The sequence below is a fragment of the Apteryx rowi genome, unplaced genomic scaffold, assembly GCF_003343035.1.
Source record: "Apteryx rowi isolate R43461 unplaced genomic scaffold, aptRow1 scaffold_442, whole genome shotgun sequence".
NCBI classification, from domain to species: Eukaryota; Metazoa; Chordata; class Aves; order Apterygiformes; family Apterygidae; genus Apteryx; species Apteryx rowi.
Genome location: NW_020450697.1, coordinates 407,168 through 426,246, shown reverse-complemented (window position 1 = coordinate 426,246; position 19,079 = coordinate 407,168). Strand labels below are relative to the sequence as shown.

At 48.0% G+C, this 19,079-nt stretch overlaps 1 protein-coding gene across 7 annotated transcripts in view; it reads left to right on the top strand.

Moving 5' to 3' along the window:
• TCF4 (transcription factor 4) overlaps positions 1-19,079 on the top strand; it is a 212,870-nt gene that overhangs the window by 127,212 nt on the left and 66,579 nt on the right. The gene's annotated exons all lie outside the window — the stretch shown is intronic.

The following is a 19,079-nucleotide window of genomic DNA, read 5'->3' as shown; positions in this document are numbered from 1 at the left end:
ATCTATATATCATGCAATCAGAAGTTGATATTTCTCTTTGGTTCTGCAAGGTCCTTTGTTTCATGATGCAAATGATTATTCTGTTGTTTTTCCTTTTTTTCATTTATTGTGTAAAATCTCTGCGGTTTTTCTGAAAAAGCTTTATCATGGTATACTGCATCTTTTAAGAGAATGCTTTTTAAAATGCCTTAAAATATACAAAAAATAGCAGTTAGAAAGAAATGATGTTTTAGTAAATCTAACATAATGATTAATATGGCTAAAATTGCATTTTTCTGATATTTTTATTCTAAGTTTGTCTCCACTGGTACTTTAAAAATACACTCCATATATTTTCATAGCATTATCTACAAGCAGAAAGCAAAACACTCAAGAAGGGGCAGCTTTCTTTTCATACCTGGTAACTCTATTGGTTTTATCTATAAATCTGGTTATTAGGAGGGGCTGAGTGGTGATCAATCTTGCGGAATATATGAACAAATTGACATGTTAATCTCGGATGGGTTTTATGTTTTTCCCATAAATCCAAGTAAATTTGCAGTTTGCAAACTAGCATACTTTTAAAGCTTCGGTTGTTGTAGTAAATGTGCTAAACAGTAGTTTCACTCCTAGTCATTTTATAAATAATGAAATGATAATCTGAAAGTGAGAAACACGTATGAAGATCCAAATTTAATCGAGCAGATTCTTGTAATCTTTATGGCGTTAAAGAAATACAAACATGAATCTGTTTGTAAGTTCTTGCAGTGTGGAAATTCTGAAATGGAAGTTGCTAGTAAAGTAATAATACTATTATTTTTAATTAAAAAGAAGTTCCCACATGTGTATGTTAAATTTATTTCACTATGTGTTTTTGGTTTGGGTTTTTATTGGACTCCTTTACAGCAATAGCCAATATCCCCCCCGAAGGTTTTTATGAGTACTGTTACGCTTGAAGTTAGAGGTGGATTTAATTTAGACGAAACTTTAGCTTTTAATAGTTTTTATGACAGCTCCACATGATATATCCGTCACAGCTCTTTACGTTTTGAGGCAAGCCTGTGCATAATAGGGACTGTACCAAGCAGAGCAGCAAGTGCCGGAGCGCGTTCTGGGCAGCGGAACCCGCGGGTGCCGGAGCGTGTTCCGCGTGGCTCCAGAACCGCCACGCCAGCAGCGGTCGGGCGCGAGGCACCACTAGCTGCTGTGTTTAGTTGTCGCCTGGAAATAATTTGCCGGGCTTTAGGATATTTCTCTGTAAGCAGGTGACCGTCTCGGGGTGTTTTTGCATCCATGTTACGGAAGATGCTCCCAGCAAAATGGTACCTGCTGGCTCCCTCCCCGCGTGGGTACGAGTGGCAGCATTTAGGTGGGAAATGTCAACATTTAGCAGTTTAAAACTGCTGCAAAAGTTTTTTTTATGGCGAGCTTCTTGCTTCTACAGAATAAAATGCAATTTGTGTTTCTCACAGATTAGCCTCAAATGTGTGCTTCCTTTAGTTTTTTGTGAATTCAGTTATTGTGCAGAACTGAAGTGCTTAGCTCAATACCTTAACTATTTCCTTAGTATTTTTATTTGGTAAGCCAAGTTTTCTCAAAGTTGAATATACACTTTAAATACTTTAAATAATTTTAACGAGCTGTGCAGTTCATAAGGAAAGAAAATATAAAAAACTGTTCCTTGAATATTTTAATCACCCACAATTCCGTCTTCCAAGAAAAAGTAAATTAATATACAAGTCCAGTAATGTGACTGCAAGAATAGTATGGTTCTAGGGATGTATAGCCTTTTTTTTATGTGTACATATAGATATGTACCTGGGCCTTGTTGTCTCCCTGTATTACAAATCCTACATTTTATTTAAAATCACGCTGCTTTAGAATGAGCACCTAGGTGTCTCCAATACGGGAAGAAATCTTTTAAAAGGTCAGATTATAGTTAGGTGATAGACTGTGTCACATTGAACTCCCAGGATTTATTATGCTGAATAAAGTGTATACATTTATGAACTGACTAACTAGATTATAATATACTTGGCTGATAGGGTGGAAATATTGCTGTATTTCCTTTAAAATATGTATATTAACTTGTTCTCAATGTGATTTATGCAGTGGATATGGAGATTAATGCAGCCGCTTTTGTGAAAGCAGTTATTGTTGATTAATTCATAAGTAGTCTTATAAAAATTTCCATGATAAATGGTAATAAATATGTTATATCAGCTCCCCTTTATTATAAGAAATGGTTACGAGTTTTGAAAACAGAGTAAATTAAACTATGGAAATAATCAGAGATTAAAAAAATAATGAGGACTGGAGGTAGATCCCGAGTCGGGAGGAGAGGGAGCTCGTCCCACATTGCCTTCGGTGGGCAGGAGTCGGCTCTGCCCGGCCTCCGCTGTCCTCCTCCGACGGTATCCGGACGGAGGTTTGGCCGGTGGGTTCGTACAGCACCAAACGTGAGGACCCTTGGTCTTCAGTGGGACCCGCAGGCAGGAGCTACCTTCATCCAGTCATTGTAGCCGCTGCTTTTACGAGAGGTTTTGCAGTCATTTGGTGAAATATCCTTTACAAGTGTCAACTGCTGGTGCTCCCTAGCATCTTGCAGTCCAGATGGCTCCTGACTCTTCTGTATGATTATCTCCTTAGCTCGAATTTTATACTAAGGTTTTGCTGTTGTTGTAATCTTTGACCTGAAGCTTTCATCCATTTTGGCTGCTGATAGTTTAATCACATCTGACCTTTTACATTAAGTGTGTGCGAAGTGATCTGACATTTTCTACTTATCTTGACCACTAAGAGTCACGAGCCAACTGCGCTGGACCACATTGTCTTCTCCGTAGCCGTGGCTGAAGGGGATGAAATCAGCCATATGGCTGCCTAGCAGGGGGGAGCTCCAAGCAGAGCCCTGGTTCATTTTCTTATTCCCACCCCTCCTGTTGGCTGGTGGAAGCAAGATGGATAGTCAGGGCATGTCACCATGGGCTGGGCTCTTACGCGTTGAGTGCTTTGACTTCATTCGTGGAGTAAAAGTCGTTTTCTATGTGAGCCCATTTGGAACAGGCCGCTCGAAATGGATGTTTTCCATCGTAGTAGTTTTATCATTTGTACTTGAGAGAGCATTGCGTAGCCTTTGCGCTTTTCAAAGAAGTCTCTGCTGCTGCTGCTGTTGCTGCAGCAAAAAAAGTCCAGATTGGATCACAAACAAAATCGTTATGGCATAGAAGGTGCCAGCAGACAGGTTGATCTTTTAGCCTTGAGAACACGTTAGGAGAAAGCATTGCCGAAAATGTCTGTGTCGCAGGTCGGCTTCAGCGAGGAATGCGAATGGAGGTTCCTCGTAACGGCATTCAAACACAGGCAATGAAGAATGTCTGGGGGGAAAACGTGATGACGGATAACGGGGTTTCAAATAAGTCCATCCAGGGAGGCAGTCGGTGTGATGGGCCTTAATTTATGTCCGTAATAGAAAGAGGGGCTGTGGAGGCTGGAGGGGGAGAAGCTCAGAGGGCCAGAAGTTGTGATGTTCCCTTCGAGCCCCTTATGTGGTCTAGTCAGGCTTTTCCCTTCTGATAATTAAGGTTGGTTTCTGATTCCAGCAAAATCCCTCTGTAGGTTTTCTGCATCGTAAGTTGTTCTTCTCTGTGGCCAAGCCTTCTGGTAGCATGAATGAACGTGATAGATGGCTCTGCTCATGCGATTCCTCCATCACCAGGGCTTTTTCTTCTGGTATGATTATCGTCTGGTAGACAGCATTATTAAATGCGGTCATTATGGTACAATATATTCGTTTTCAATTTTCTTCGTACCTGGGCACCCTTTTCCTTTACAGTTGCTCCGAGGCCTCCTGCTCCCTTAGCTCCATAGCAGCGTTGCAATTGCTTGGTGCCTGTTCAGGACAGGCTTCGGAGTTGTAACCCAAACTGAAGTCCCATGTCCTGCTCTGTCCCTGCTGCTCTGCGCAAGCCGGTGCCTTTTGGGGCAGCAGGAGCTGCCAACGGGAGCTCCTGGTCTTGCGCGCAGACCAGTTTGCAGTGAAGTCTCAGTCGTAAACCACAGGCTTCGCTGTCCTAACTTCATCACCGCCAGTGCACGGGAAAGCTAACGCAGAGCAGATTTTTGGATGCTATAAGGCCCCTTTTTTTTTTTGCATTAATGTTGGGTATCCAGGTTACACGCCGGTGCTGGGGCCGCTCGCGGCGTGATGCTCCCCGGGTGCCTCTGTGCCTGCCCCCGTCACTCGGCCGCGCGCCCGGGCGGCTCTTCCCGGGCGCGGTGGCAGCTGGCAAGCATCTGAGCTCCCGTTCTGGTCCAGCGGAGGGAAAAGCCGGGCTGCTTTCCAGAGACAGAGCGAGAGGGGAGGAGGGCGGCCGTGGCGGGGACCTCCCCGCCGCCCCCTTCGCTTCTCCTTGCGGAGGGGAAGAGCCGCCCCCCGCTTCGGATTGCGCCACGACCCGCTGCTGCACGGAGGTTTGGAGTCGACCAGGAATCGCTGCGGTGCCTTTCTGGTATTCCAGGTTAATTCAGGCTTATGAGAACTAACAGCATCCGAGTCAATAAAAAGCTTAAGGGTGGAGGAAAGGGGGAGGTCATGACTCCTTGGGTTGAACTGTCTCCTTGGAAGCTTGGTCTAGAGGAGCACTTCGGGGTGGAGGTGACCTCCGGCGTGGCAAGAGGTCCCAGGTCCCCGCTCTGCCCAGACCTCCCCACCGGCTGCGGCAGGCGCTTGGCTTTCCCTTCGCCCAAGAGGTCTACGCGTGCCCACCAGGAGAAGGCGGACCCAGGGTAGGACCTGGGCCAGGACGGAGAGAGAGGTGCCAACCACGGCCAGTTATTTCAAACAGGGAGAAGAAGAGAGCGTTCTTGTGAAGATGTGACAGCCGGAATCAAGAACGGGAGAAGTCAGATGTCGCCTCAGTTGTGTTAAAAGAGAAAAGAGGAGCTGAAAAATTAATTGATTTTGTTGCAGAATCAGCAGGCAAAATCTCCCGAGCCTCAGTTTTAATGGCAAGAGCATCTCTCTTTCATCTTAATTTAAGGTTTCTCCTCTTAGATTAAAGACATCTATTTGCACTTGCTGTTGTGTGTATTTACAAGCGTAGCAGTTCTGACCTTGCTAGCCAGACAGATAAGGAAGTGTATGACTCAGCTGTACGTCCTTAGGAAACACCTGCTTTATTCCAAAAACCAAGAAAAGAGGAATATTACTGGAATGCCACCTGGAGCTCTTCTACAGCTTTATCCCGATTTCCGCAGGGGAAGCCTTGGGAAGGTGGCCGAGAGGCGAGGGGGCCCTGCTGGCGCTGGCTCTGCCCGTTTTGCAGGCTTCCCACCTCGCGTCCGAAACGGCCACCTCGCGAGGTCCCCCGGCCCTTCCAGCACCCCTCAAGCTGGGAGGGGAGGGTTCTGGAAGCAGGGCGATGTGCCCGCCTTTCCCGCGTCTGTCTGGCTGTGCTGGGATGCTCCGGTGGCCTCAGGGACCTCCATCCACCTGGGAGCCAGGTGGCCCCATCGGTCCACCAGGAAGGAGGGGACAGATCAGGGAGGGGAAACCAGGAGCTCCTCCGAGGAGCTGCGTTACGGTATTTCCGTATAATGCAGTAATTTCCATATAGCGCATCATCCGCTGAGCCGGGGGCAGCCCTCCGCAAGGCACGGAGCGTTCGCCAGCCCGGCAGCGGCGGGCACGTGCCCGCTGCCCAGTTTGCCCAGTTTGCCCAGTTTGCCCGGGCTCGGGGCGGGCTGGGGCTGCTGGCCCGGACACGGCTCCCCACCTGTCCCCCCATCCGGCCCATGGCTCCGTACTGTTTGGGGCTTTTCCATGTTAAAATTTGCACCTTATTAAACTCCACTGAGGTTTTAGCAGTTATAACAAAGCTCTGCTTTCTGCCTTCTTTTTTTTTTTCTTTTTTTTTTTTTTTAATTGGAAGTGTGTCTTTAGCACGTAGCAAATTAAGTCGAACCGAGGGGATTATTAAATCCACCGTAAACCAGCGCGGGGATTGGTTAGAGGCCTTCTGTTAAAGCCTGTACCTGGAATTGCTCGCTGAACTTGAAGGAATAAGAAGTTGTTTTGCAGACGAGATGCTGTGCTCCTGTTGGTTTCAACAGATTAAAATGCAGTGCAAATGCAGATAAAAATGGCTTAGATTTCATTTTGAAATAAATTGCGCAGGGTATCTTAGACATGAAAAAGCAATTTGAAAGAAATGGTCCAATTTGTGTATTTTTCTTATGCCTTGGCCTTACGTTATATTAAAAGTTAAAACTCTTAATGCAAGATTCATGCAGCTCCAAGTATTTAACTGTTTTGGACTCAAAAAAATCCAGTACTGAATAGTTTTGACCCATCCTTAGCGGCTGGCACCGGAGGTGTGGGATTACTGGGGTTTTTTTGTTTAGCTTGAGCATAGACTCCCTCTTCAGAGTAATGTAGGTAGTGCACAAGGCACTTTTCCATGGACGCGAGGTTGCGGCCAACGAATCCCGATGATTTCTAAGTGCCTGCAAAAAGGACAAGATCAGACCCAGCAGAGAGCCGGCAGTAAGTGTAAGGCAGCTCTTTTGGATTCCCTGTTTGTGCGGAGCGGCCGTGGCTCCTCGCGCAGCGTTTGGGATCGCGGTGGCGCCCGAGCAGCGCGCCCTCCTCGGGGCGAGTTCGTCTCTGTTCTTTGGGCTGCGACGTGACGTGCATGTTTAAACCCAAAGTCTTTTTTCCCCTCTGAACTTGATACGTATTTTTGTTTCAAGCTTTTCGTGCCTCTGTATCTTTGCATAGACCGAGCATAAATATTGTAAGATTCCCATCAGGACAAAATGAAATAAAGGTGGATTTGCGTTTTTGCCAGTGGTGAGCGTGCGCGCCGCGAGGTTGCCACGTTAAATGGCAATTGCAGCTGCGGATCCGGTCCTGCCAGGCGGCTGCTAAGGGCAGTGGGACAGCTCGGAAAGGTTTAAGTCCAGGGATTTCTTTGCTTTCATTCTTTTGCCTTCTGTGAGGATCGGTGAGAAAATATACTATATTCAGTAAATAAATGTAAAAATAAATGGCAATTTCACGTCCAGCCATCAGTCCCTTTCTTTATATAGCTATGTAATTTATAATTCTTTTTTTTTCAGTTGGGAATTAAGCTAAGTTTCACAAGTGTAAAACTCAGCACTTAATTTTTCTGTTTGAACTTGGGGATAATTGTTAGTAAAAGGCATTTAAAGATAGAAAATAAATTCTCTATGCAGTAATTCGATTTTGTAGCTTTTCTTTAAATATTATCTGTAGATTGTATTCATTACAAGCGCTGCAGCGGCTTCAGATCTCTGATGAGCACAGTTCAGCATTTAAGACAGAAGCATTTAAATCACATCTTGTATCAGGGCTTTCAAACTTGGTTTGGGGAAAGGATGGCTTCTGTGGCTGGGGATTTATTTGATCTCGTTTGCTTGAAATTTTTCTTCCATTTTAGAGCCAATTGGCCACAGGGACAGGGCAGGAAGAGCAGTGCAGCGTGCGAAGGGGCAGGTGCGTCACTGAAGAAGTTATCTGTGAAAGTTGGGGATATTCTCTCAGGATTGATACGTTCACACTTTGCCTTTTTGCACATTTATTAACAAAGTCACTGCTTTTTTTTTCCTTTTTTTTCTTTTTTAATCAAAGGAACATTTATTTTTGCTCCGAAGCATTTTTTTTGCATTTAAGCTGAAGCGGTGAACGTGCAAAAAAAAAACCCAAAACCCATCATAGTGAAAATATACGGAAAAAAAACAAACCCCAATCGCATAAAGAGCTCCCGTAACGCTGAGCGCTGCTGAGCGCGCCGCCCGGCTCCGGTGACAGCTTCTTGGCACGGCGCGCGGCGGGCCCACAATGGCCGCTTGTTTTTCCCGTCGCCGTCGCATTTCCGCGGAGCTGGGGCGCGTGCGCCCGGGCTGAGAGCCGCTTTCCCGGCGCCGGCGCTCACGTGCCGCGGGAGCCGCGGGAGGAGCGCCGCCTCCGCGGGGCCGAGACGCCGCGGGCTGGGAAAAGGCGGAACGGCTCCGTGTTTGCTGTTTTTTCCAGCAGATAGCAAATATCCTAGGTGCTTGCGAAGTTCCCATCCTTCCCGTCCTGCAACCGCCCGTCGGAGCTGCAGCCGGCCCGGGCGCCTTCGCCTTCGGCCCGCCGCCGGCGCTCGCTGTCGTTGCCACCTCGTGGGTTGCGACGGATGTTGGCCTTCCGCATACTTCCATTTAATTTGGGCCCTTGCGCCGCAGCCGCGCTTTGGCAGTGGTGTGTTAGAGCCCTTCACCGAAAGGATCCTCTAGTTTGCTCTGCAACACCTCATTTCTCCGCTCACAGTTCATTTATGATTCTGATGAGAGTGTTTTTTCAGGAAACACACATTTCACTTTTTGACCTAGGAGCATCTGTTAGAATTTTTTTTTAATACTACTTTGGCATTCTGGAAGTGTTAATGTCTTTCATATCTGTTTAATGCTATTTAGGGATATTTATGATCACCTCTTGGTTACTTGGGGTAAAGTGTGTTGCAATTTTTTTCAAACAGACAGGAAAGCATTCATATGAGGAAACAGATTGCTTTAAACATGTGCTTCCTGTGACAGTAAAAAGAACAAATTAGATTTAACACTGCGTAATGAATGCATAAATGTGTACGTTTAAGCTTCTAAAAGCCTCACATCCAGCGCCGGCCCAAACAAAAAACTGGGAGTCACCTGGGCGGGAGCGGCAAAGCGGCCGGAGAGGCGTCCGGCGGAGCCCGCCCGCGTTTTTGGGGCGCTTCTGCGGGTTTTTGCCTCGCATCCCGCCCGCTCGTGATGCCCGCCGCGCCGGGGGCCTCCGCTTTCCCGCGCCGCCGCCACCGCTGCCGCCGCATTGTTCTCGCCGAGCACAAAGGAGCCGAGCGCCGGAGCGGCCGGGAACGCCGCGGCGGCCYGGAGCAGCGCCCGCGCCGGCTACCTGGCCGCCCTCCGCTGCCGGCTGCTGCCCCGCAGTGCTTCCAGGGGGGATCCAAAGSGAAGCAGGGAGAGTTGGCTGGCTCGGGAAGCAGCCTGCGAGTACTTACTGTGCTTCCCCGCCGGTTTGACCCCAAACCTCGTTTTTTTGGGGGGGCTACGCGAGCTGCGTGCCAGTACTGTGCACGGGGCGTCTAGTATAGCTGCGCTCTCCCTGGGAATGCGATGGGAAGGAAGTTCTGGCACATTAAATGAATGCCTCAGCAGACACTTAAAAAATGCAAAGGATCTTATTATAAAATACATTGAATTGTTGTTCTTCACTTACCTATTGGAGAGTGGAAACTATTCCAAATCAGAGCTGTGGCGGTTTCCTAAGAAATATTTTAAATGTCTGCTTCTTGCTTGCTTCCTTGATTTCTTTGAAGATGCGTCCGGATAAGAATTAAAGGCAGCTTCTGCCTGCCTTCCCCCAATTAGTTCCCTCGCACCTCGTATTTGCAGTCTTTGCGGAGTGTTTCTAAAACGCCAGACCTGCGCAGGTGGATGGAGAGTGGGGGCTTTTGTGTCACTGACCGCCAAAGTGCTTCCGAGAGCGGAGGGCAAATGTTACCATATTAGCTAGTATTCAAGTAGACTTGCGTGCGGCACATAATCATCCGCAAACGGAGCAAAATGCCGGAAAGATGACCARTTTGTGACAAGCCTGAATTTTTTTTGCAGGCTGTGGGAGTTAGGTCTAGAATACAGTTTGTTTGATAATTAGTGCACATCTCCTAAGACTTTCAGAGATTCGTGTTTAACCTTTCTGCTACCACGTTCTGACATAAAATTAACACACCTTTTATCATTCTGCGGTATTTAAGCAAATATTTTTGAACCGTCTCCGTGCAACAGGTTTCCAAAGATTTAAAGTATGCAGCAGGTTTCCAAAAAACTTCATTTTTCTTATATTTTAAATGTTCTGTTTGTGCAAAATTTTGAGAATCACCATAAGGGCTTCTTTGCATTTTTAATTTAGTAACTAACATATGAATAAATTTGCATATTAATTAGTTGCAGATTAAATCATGCATACATAATTGCCTCCTTACTGTGTTTAATGTTTGTCAAAATCTCCAGCCTGGTTTGATGGATGTCGTATGAAAGATTACAATTTGATGTACCCTTGGAAGTATTTACACCAATAATGCAGGATTCTTAATAGCAGAATTCTCTAGTTATATACAGTTTCTAATAAACATGTAAGATAGGTGCATGTCCCTTTTGACTAGATTTTTTCCTTGCACCAAGTCATTTACTATTCATAATCATTAATGCATCTCCTAATTATACAGCATATGTCTGTTAACCACTTCATTGCCGATCTTTGGGCTGTGGCGCCTGAATTTTTAGTAAAACTTGTATTATTTGAGAGACTATTCCTGAACTGTCTTTCCCCTGACGTTAGCCATCRCTTCAGATTTTCCTAGTGTGTGATATTTCGAGAAAGAGTTTAAAATGCAAGGTACATTTTGTGTTTTATTATTTAGGCTGAAGAAACGAGCCGCACTTAATTCATGGCTGAAGGTTTCTCTGCTGTGGCTACTGCAGTAAATAACCAAGGGCGTTCCAAGTGCAGAAATAGTAAATACTGAAATTCTCGCTAAAGTAATCCTAAGTAGAGCCCAAAATCATGGGGGGCGGCCGGGAAAGTCGGACGGCAGCGCCACAGCCCCGCGCCCGCGCYGGGGGGTTTGGTGGGACCTCATAGCTCACGTCCCCACCGGGCTTCGACAGCGCCCGGGTGGCATCGCCCACCTCCGACCTTGTCTCCGCATCCCGGTACGCTCAGCAGCTCGCAAAATTCGGGAGACGTTTGAAAATGTGGAAACGTGGCAGGTTTATGCTTGACCCTTGCTTTTCTTCTGAACTTTTGCTTGAACTCTGGTCGCATCTCCAGTCGTTGTCCACAGCTGTGAGGGCCTGAAACCATCGTTTTCAATGAAATCTAGATTCCCACGCTGGGGGAGGTGGGTCGCGCTGCCCAAGCCCGCTGCCCACCTGGAGCAGCACCTCTGCTCCCTGCTCCGGCTGCAAAACCAGTGCAAAGCCAGGAGCGGCTCCAGCGTTGAAACGCCGCGCGTCCCAGCCCGGCGTTCGGAGTCTCGTAATTGCAAACGCGCTCTCGAGGGCTAACGGGGGGGGGGGGCCCGAAAAGGAAAGTTCGTGGGAAAGTGTGAGCGTCTCCCCTTTCAAAGAGGGGTTTGTTCTCCAGTATGTGGGTGTTTACAGTCGGTTTGCTGCGTGTTTCACGTGCACGCATTGTACCTATAAATAAATAATGTGCATATTTAATATAATATAAAATACACAATGAAACCACTGTTTGGCCCTAATTACTCACAAAATCATATACTGCTTTCCAGAAGACAGAGCAGCCTGACCTCTGTATTGCAACTCGTGAGTTTGCACGATATATGTTAGCGCGTTATTCACCATGAAAAGCCCAGTGAAATCAAAGGTACAAACACCCTTTTCTCCTGAAGGATTTCACGTAGTAAAAATAAAACATAGTGGAACTAGTGCCCAAAGACCTCACAGACATGTTCTCTAATCACAGAAGAACATAAACTGCTTAATACTTACCACTAATTATCCTCCCGCATTGTGCAGTTCAGTATTAAACCACAAAGGAAAGCTCAAATACCGTTAGGGGACAAATCTACAAAAGCAAGAAAATTGTAAGGCCAGGTCAGATTCGGTAAACTCGACCCTGCGGTTAGCAGATGCAGCTCATAATAAATTGCCTGGACCCGATTCAGTTATGGCACAGGCTCTATACTGCACATACTGTGGACATGGGACAGAAACAGGCCGTTTTTGGAGTTGCTTAACCGGTGCGAGTTGCCCCCTTGTTTAGAGGGTCATCAGATTCTTTGCTCCGCTTTGTTTCCCATCCTCGTCGTGGCCGTTCTTGGCACGGCTGTGCACGCCACCCGTCGGCTGCGCACCTCCCGAGCCCGGTCTTGCATCCGCAGAGCGCWGGGTAAGGGCAAGGTGCAGTCATTGTGCGTGCTGCTTCGATGCCAAACCTGCACGCTCGCCTGTCCCTTTTTACGTGGATGTAGAACCAAATCTGGGCTTATTTATCCTACGGGTTGGAATTTGCTCTGGAAGCTAAATTCTGCATGTTCCTTCATTCGCATCTCTCCGTCCATCCGCCTTTCCCAGGCTCAAGCAGCCTGGGTTCAGCTCTGGGTTTGCTGGAGAGGCAGCAGGGCTGCAGTCAGCTGGCGGCTTGCAGAAGGTCTAAAGGCCGGCGCAGTGTAAACAGCGGAAAGGAAGAGATGTGATGTGGTTTAGTACGGTAGGAAGGGTAACTGTGAGTAATGGGATGCAAATTTAAAAAAAAAAGTAGGCTGAAAATCAGGTAAAACTTTCTGTGACAGGAGGCAGATTTTGGACGCTGGACTAATCTCCCGTATTTCTTAGCATGCAACATAAAACCGATAAAATACTCGAATGCGTACTGTATACTAGAGGAAGCAAATTTTCCATTAGATTTTGAAATTAAATATTAGTTATTTATAAACTGAGTCAGGAGATGGAGACTAACTTTCCTGCTTTGGGTTTGGTGGTTCACGCGGTGGCAGCCCCTTCCCGGGCGCAGTGCCCAGGGCTTTCTCCACTGGCACGCCGGATCCCGCTGCCGGCACGCAGCTGCCGCATAGAGCGTTTTGCTCTTCTGGTGTGACGAGTCATGGGATCATTGACAAATAAGATCACATCTTTGCCTTTTTTTGTGATGAGACATAAATTAGACCTGAGCTGTCCCTCCGTTACCGTCAGGCCTAGGAGCCCCAGCAGGAGACCAAAAAGATGATGGACCTCTTTGGACCGCACATCTCAGATGCTGTACCTTAGCTTAATTGCCATCTTAAAACCAGAGCTGTGATGGCAGAAGTCTTTCAGATGTTATAAAAGCCTTTTAATTCTACCTTTACTCATTAGCTAATGTGGCCATGGCCGTAACCAGGACCATACCCCAGGTGGCTGCTCGTGCATTGGTGAAGCCGGCTGGGAACAGGGAGCGCGGTCTGCTGGGCGGTCTGTAGAAGAGATCTACCTTGTGTTTCCCCAGTTTTTCCCCAAAGTGCACCGTGTTCAGCTCCCTGGCCAGGGTCCCCCCACCAGGTCCAGCTTACGGTGCCGTTGGCGAGGAGCAGCGCAGCGAGGAAGGCTCTGAGCGCTTCCATCGGCTCGCTCAGCGTTCTGCCTTGTAGACACATTGCTGCATGTGATCTACAAGCATATCCAGGTTCGGTTCCTAAAATTAGCCATGCACCCACTTATGGGGCATCCACAACTTTTTTTTTTTTTTAACTTTTTTCCTAACTGGCCTATGCTCAAATTTTTATTGGAGAAGTACCAGACTTGCCGTGCTGTTTACATTGACCTCATGCATGGCACCATCGAGCTGTAAACCCTACCACGTGCTGAAAGGACCAGCGCGTGCCCTCCTCCCCCCGTAACCCCAAAACACGTTCTTCCCCATACTCGGGCTCATGCCGCAGGGGACATTGGCCGCAGGGCGAAGCCGGCGGGAGGAGGCGAGGTGTCTGCAGGGCTGAGTCCTGGGGGTGTCCATCTCCAGCGTCTCCTCTGGTGAAAGGCTGGGTGCAGCTTAGTGGTCGCGGTGGCCTCCTGCAGACCTTGCTGTAAGGGCTGGTTTTGCATGGCAAATGGGCTCCCCGAGCCAGGTAGGGAACTGCATGGTGACTTTCTGGTGTGAGTGGCTTCTGGAAAGTCTTCCCATCCAACATATAAAGTTGTCTTCACCACTAACAGCCTTGAATATAGAAATGCGGAGTTCTTGTATTGTTTTAAAAAACAGCGTGCAGCTGCGTGGTATATACAAACTCTGTCCGACAGACTGCTTGGTGTTCTATCACTTTATAAAATACTGAACCCGCTTGGGAGAATACGTATTGTGGCTAATGAAAATAATTACATCACAGTGTGGATTTTTTTCTCCTAAAGGCTCAACGTAAGATCAGGTCCTTGATTGCCCTCTGCTTCAAAAACATTTATTTATTTCATGGCGGCAGCTACTGCTAACGGAGGACAATTGACCAAGAAATTAGGGAACGATCGGCATTGGAATACAAGGCCGGCTGCCGGAGGCCTGGGAGCGGGGCCGGAGCGGGACAGGGAGGCCATCGCCGTGTTGCCAACCTCAAGGGCCCAAATACCATGAGTCAGCTGCCCTCCCGCCCATGAAATAAGTCGTGGGGCTTTAAAAATAATAAAGATTGGGTTGTTTTTATTAGCCTTCGGGGTTTCATGTCTCAGGGCTGCTATTTCCCCGTTCTCCTCCGCAGTTATCAGAGTTAGAAGCTTAGTTTTAAAGATATGAAACCTGAGATCGTCCTGTAATCAATGACTAAAGAAGCTCCGACTTTCCAGAAAAGAAACCCCACCAAATACTGTGATACTCGAGATGAAATGGTAATAATTGGCAATAGTGCCTTTGTGTAACAAAAAATCCCGGCCCATGTGTTTTAAGTTTCTCTCTTGGCTTTTCACGAGCAATGTAGTCCAAAATAGACCTAGTGGCAAATGAGTATTTTAGATATATAGTTTGTTTAAAATAGATTAACTGTAAAGTATGTTTAATTTTTATTTTTTTGTGAGATGATAAGTTTTATGGAAGGAGGCAGAATAACACCAGGGGATAGAGGTGTTCTGTTTTCTCCCAGAAGGCAGACGAGGCTGGCAGAATACATCTCGTTAGTGCCCATCGTTAGCGCCCCTGCAGTGATTTGGGAGGTAGCTCCACCTCCCAGTTTCAGGGCAGCTCGTGCTCAGCCGGGCCGTGAGTCTGAGGGGACGTGCTCCACCTGGGCATACGCTGAAGTTGGCTTGTCTGCAGAGCAAACATTTGAGCCTGTTTTGGTTTTGAATAGCTAGCCTTGATCGAGGGTTTGCTGATGTTGTTGGCTTCACGTGCCACCTAGTAAATACGGTCTGTGCAGCGTTTCAGGCGGACGGGGGGAAGTTTGGTGCTTTGCAGATATGAGACGTGGTGGATGCTTGCGGAGATGTCCTGTGGCTTGTTCGGGCAAGCCGAGCCCAGCTGCTCTGCCCGGTGGAGGGGCTGAGGGCTCCCTCGGCCGCGGCACTACCTCGGCCGGCCTGGGGTGCTTGGCCGCACGGGAGCATGGCCGCGTATCATGATGTCCCCAAACCACGCACTGCTGAAAGGGCAACTTGCTTGAGAACTGCTTTAGATATAGCAGAGGTGCCCTTTTGCATTTTGAACACGTAAAGATGTACACAGCGAGGATTCGGTTGCATCAGCGCTCGTAACGACACCCACGTGTTGTGGCTGACCATTATCATCTAGAAATCAGCTTGCAAAATTATTTTTATTGCAGTTGTTTTAGAATCCGGCCAGGTCTAGGTCCTGTCGTGGTGGCCTGGCTCACGTGCAAGGGATTGCTCGTGACGAAGAGTCCTGGATCGGCAGCGTCATGGAGGCGTCCTTCCGAAAGGCGCCCGCTGGCTGCTGCCGTGCGTCCCAGCTCGGCGATGCGGCGGCTCTGCTGCTGCAGGCGGTGGCTGGTGCCGCTGCAGGAGGTGCAGCCGGCTGCGACGGCTGGTAGAGGGCTTGTCCCGCCAGGAGGAAGAGGGACTGGAAGGAAGACAGAGGGTTATTAGGTTGATCAGAGATCCCATCCGTAGATAGTCTGCAATACTAAAGCAGGTGTATCCACATTTCTCTATTTGAAAGTAGCTTTTTACGTGTTGTAGCTTTTAGGACCCGATTTATTCATATAACATCTGTATAATTAGACATTTATACTGTACTCATTCTATGGTACATAAATACCCGAATATCAGCTCCTTCCTAGGGAGAGAGGAGAGACTCGCTAATGTTCAAAAGCAGAGACCACCAAGTCGTAACCCAAGAGCTGCAAAGAGCGAAATACAAATTGCAGCATCTGGTTCAGCAGGTTTGTCCAACTTGATGGCAGGTTGTCCACAACCCGGGCTGGACAACGACCGTGGCGTGTGCTACTGAAAACACGTCCCGTTTTTATGTCTATATAAGGTAAACATGGTGCAACTTGGTCTTTTGTTCATTCCGCATCCGAATTGGCTCACTGTTTCGCTGGCGTGTGCCACAGGCAGGAAGACGTGTCCTCGCCGCATGTGCCCGGGCACGGCTGCTGTCGCACCAGGCTCGGAGCTCTGCTGGCTGTAGCATGGTCGCATATACCGGCACTTAGCGGGTGGCTTTAAGAAACCTTTAGCTCAGATTTGGCATCTTCTAAAATAGATCTGACTTTGAGGAAAAGAGTCAGATTTTGCTTCATTTTGTTTTCCTTGAATGTGAGAGAAGCCAGTTGGGAAAGGGCAGTAGGGCACATGCCGGGGCGTTCGTTCTGCTGACCTGTCAGTTGAGGTCCTCGCCGGTGAACTTGAGCAGAAGGAGGGTCACGCCGCGGCGTGGAGTTCCCGTCTCCCTCGCGCTTCACATCTGGGGCTCCGGGGCCGCTTCTCCGGGCACGCAGGGTCTCCTCTAACAGCTACGCTCCAGGATTTGTGTAAGAAGGATGAGATTATCCACGCGACCCAGACTCGGGGGAATCCTGGTTATTTTAGTCATCTTACTTGATGTTTTACCACTATCAATTTCAATTTGTTGCTGCAAGCTTGTCGTCTAGCTGCTAGTTTCCTTTTCTTTGCTGCTTTTCTGAGGACCTCCGTTCCAGCTTCGGCATTCGCAGGTGGACCTTCTCTCTTTCTTCCAACGTCCTTTGGCTACCATTTTCCCTGGCCATGGCCGTGGCCGTGGCGTGCCGTCCATGGCAGCGCTGCACCGAGGAGGTACACACGGGGGGAGCCCTGGAGAGCACTTCATATCCAAAACCTTGCTGGGAAAAAAACGCTTCTTTTCTTCCTCAACTCCCTGGAGTCAGGCGAGGTGGCCTCCCGTGGGAGCTGGAGAAGCTTGTATTTCTTCCTTCCTTTCTTACTCTTGGATTTCTCTGATGTTTCCTCGCTCTCTTCTGGAATTGGGTGCTAGGATCTGACCAGACAGGAGTGCGGGAGGACGGGAGCAAGTAGACCGAAGCATTGGCGTTACGTTGCAGAAGTTAGGGAACGGTGGTCATTGCTGGGCAGCTCCCCCTGCTTTCGCTTACCGCTCACCAGGGCGTCCTGACTTGCCGGGGTGGCTTGTCTGGCGTCGCAGGACAGTATAAATGGAAAATGGAAAAAGAGGCCCATAAAGCAAATGATTAACTTAGCGCTAAAATACCTGGATCGTGACAGCATGGTCAGGTGACATGGTGCCTTGCACTTAGGATGTCAGGTTACGTAGGAACACGAGTGACATCTTGACCCAACTTCRTCCCCCATGTGTTGCGGGGATGTGTTTCTACAAGAAGCACGAGGATGACTTACACCTGCTCGCCCTGGCTTGTTATCGGCGGCCTAGAAGATGCTGAAGGCATGGTGCGAACCGGAGGGGAGCGCGGCTACGCGTGCGCCGCGCGCCCCACCGTGTCCCCAGCGCCAGCCRGGGCACAAAGGGGCTCCTCGCGCCGCCGCCGGGACCGTCCCCCACGCGGCGACGGGGCGCCCCAATGCAAATGCGACGGCGCTGCGTTTGGAGGTTACAACGCCAGCAAAGACTGAATGTTCCAAAACGTCCGTTTCTGGTCAGATAACCCCCTTCCTATTTTTAGCAGTTTGCTACAGAGGCCGGGCGGTGGAGACCTGCCGCGGGCTTGGCGGTGGGCAGGGTGGTGGGCACGGCGCGGCCGCTGGCCCTTGCAGGGCACGACGTGCTCCCGGCCGCGCAGCGGCGGTGGCTTCCTGGAACAGGGTGACCTGGGGCCTCCAGAGAGTGTCGGTGGGTGCTGCGTTTCGTGATGCGCAAGCCCTCCCTGCAGTCTCCATTCATCATCTCTGATCGTGTTCCTGGCCCCTGTTAGTAACACGAATTTTCTGTAAGACGCATATTTCTATTTCTGAAGGAAGCAGTATCCAGGAGAATCACAGGTTGCAGAGCAAGGCAGGAAAAATACATTAAAGTTATCTAAGTATGGGTGTCGAATGCAAATACGATATGGTGAAGTAATTAATTTTCATTGTCATGTGTTAGGAATTACGTTATAGTTACGGGCTGGCTCCCTGCAAACCGTATTAACTTCTTATCGTGTTATGTACAATATATTTATACTGAAATTTTCACATTGCGAGGAATGCAAGCACTAATGTGACAGGATCCAAATTAAGTTGGAATGTGCCCCACTCCGAGGCTGCAAAAACAAACTAAACTCATCTGCCGGCATGTTCATGACATGTTGGTCACGATTCAAAGCCTGCCTCTCGGAGTCCCGGGTCGCTCTGAATTTGCATGCTCTGCAGACATCGACACGGGCCATTTTTAGAATTCCCTCGTGCCAGCGAGAAGCAGCTTACGCTGCTGGAGTCAGAGGATTGTTTCAGTGGCAGGAAACCGATTAAGTTATATGATTTAAAAGTCCATCCAATCTAATGCTGTGGTAACATTTGTACTAAAATGTAATGCTGGTTGTATAACTTTGTGTGGAGCTGTGAAACTGCCGCTTTTATTAAGAGAGAAAGGAAGAAAATGCCATATTTTGCTGTTTGAAAACCTAGAATCTCCTTTATATCTAGATACATATTCAGAATACCATAACTCAGTTTTTCTGTTAGGTCATCAGAACGCTTGATTATTTTTACTTCTGAAGCATTAATATCTACATTTGTAGAAAATCAGTTTTATAAAGTGGAATTACTTAAATTATCTGCTCTTCTAAGGCAAGCCTCCCGTTTTGAGGAGTGTTTTCTCTCCCTTTTAGGTGTAACATTTGGTTGCACGTTGACCTGTAGTAGTTGGGATTTTTGGCCTTATGTATTATACACTGAGGGTGGTTTAAAGGTTACAAATGTGATCTTGTCAGATTGACAACTAACTGTTCTAATGAGGAAAAAATCCTCAAAGCATGAAATTTGAATGAAATGTGTGATTATAATTCAAGTACTGTTTACCCAAACCTCTGGGGACCTTCCGAATAAATGCAGAACAAGTGAGTTAGATAAACCTCTGCTCATTCTTTTTTTTTTAATGG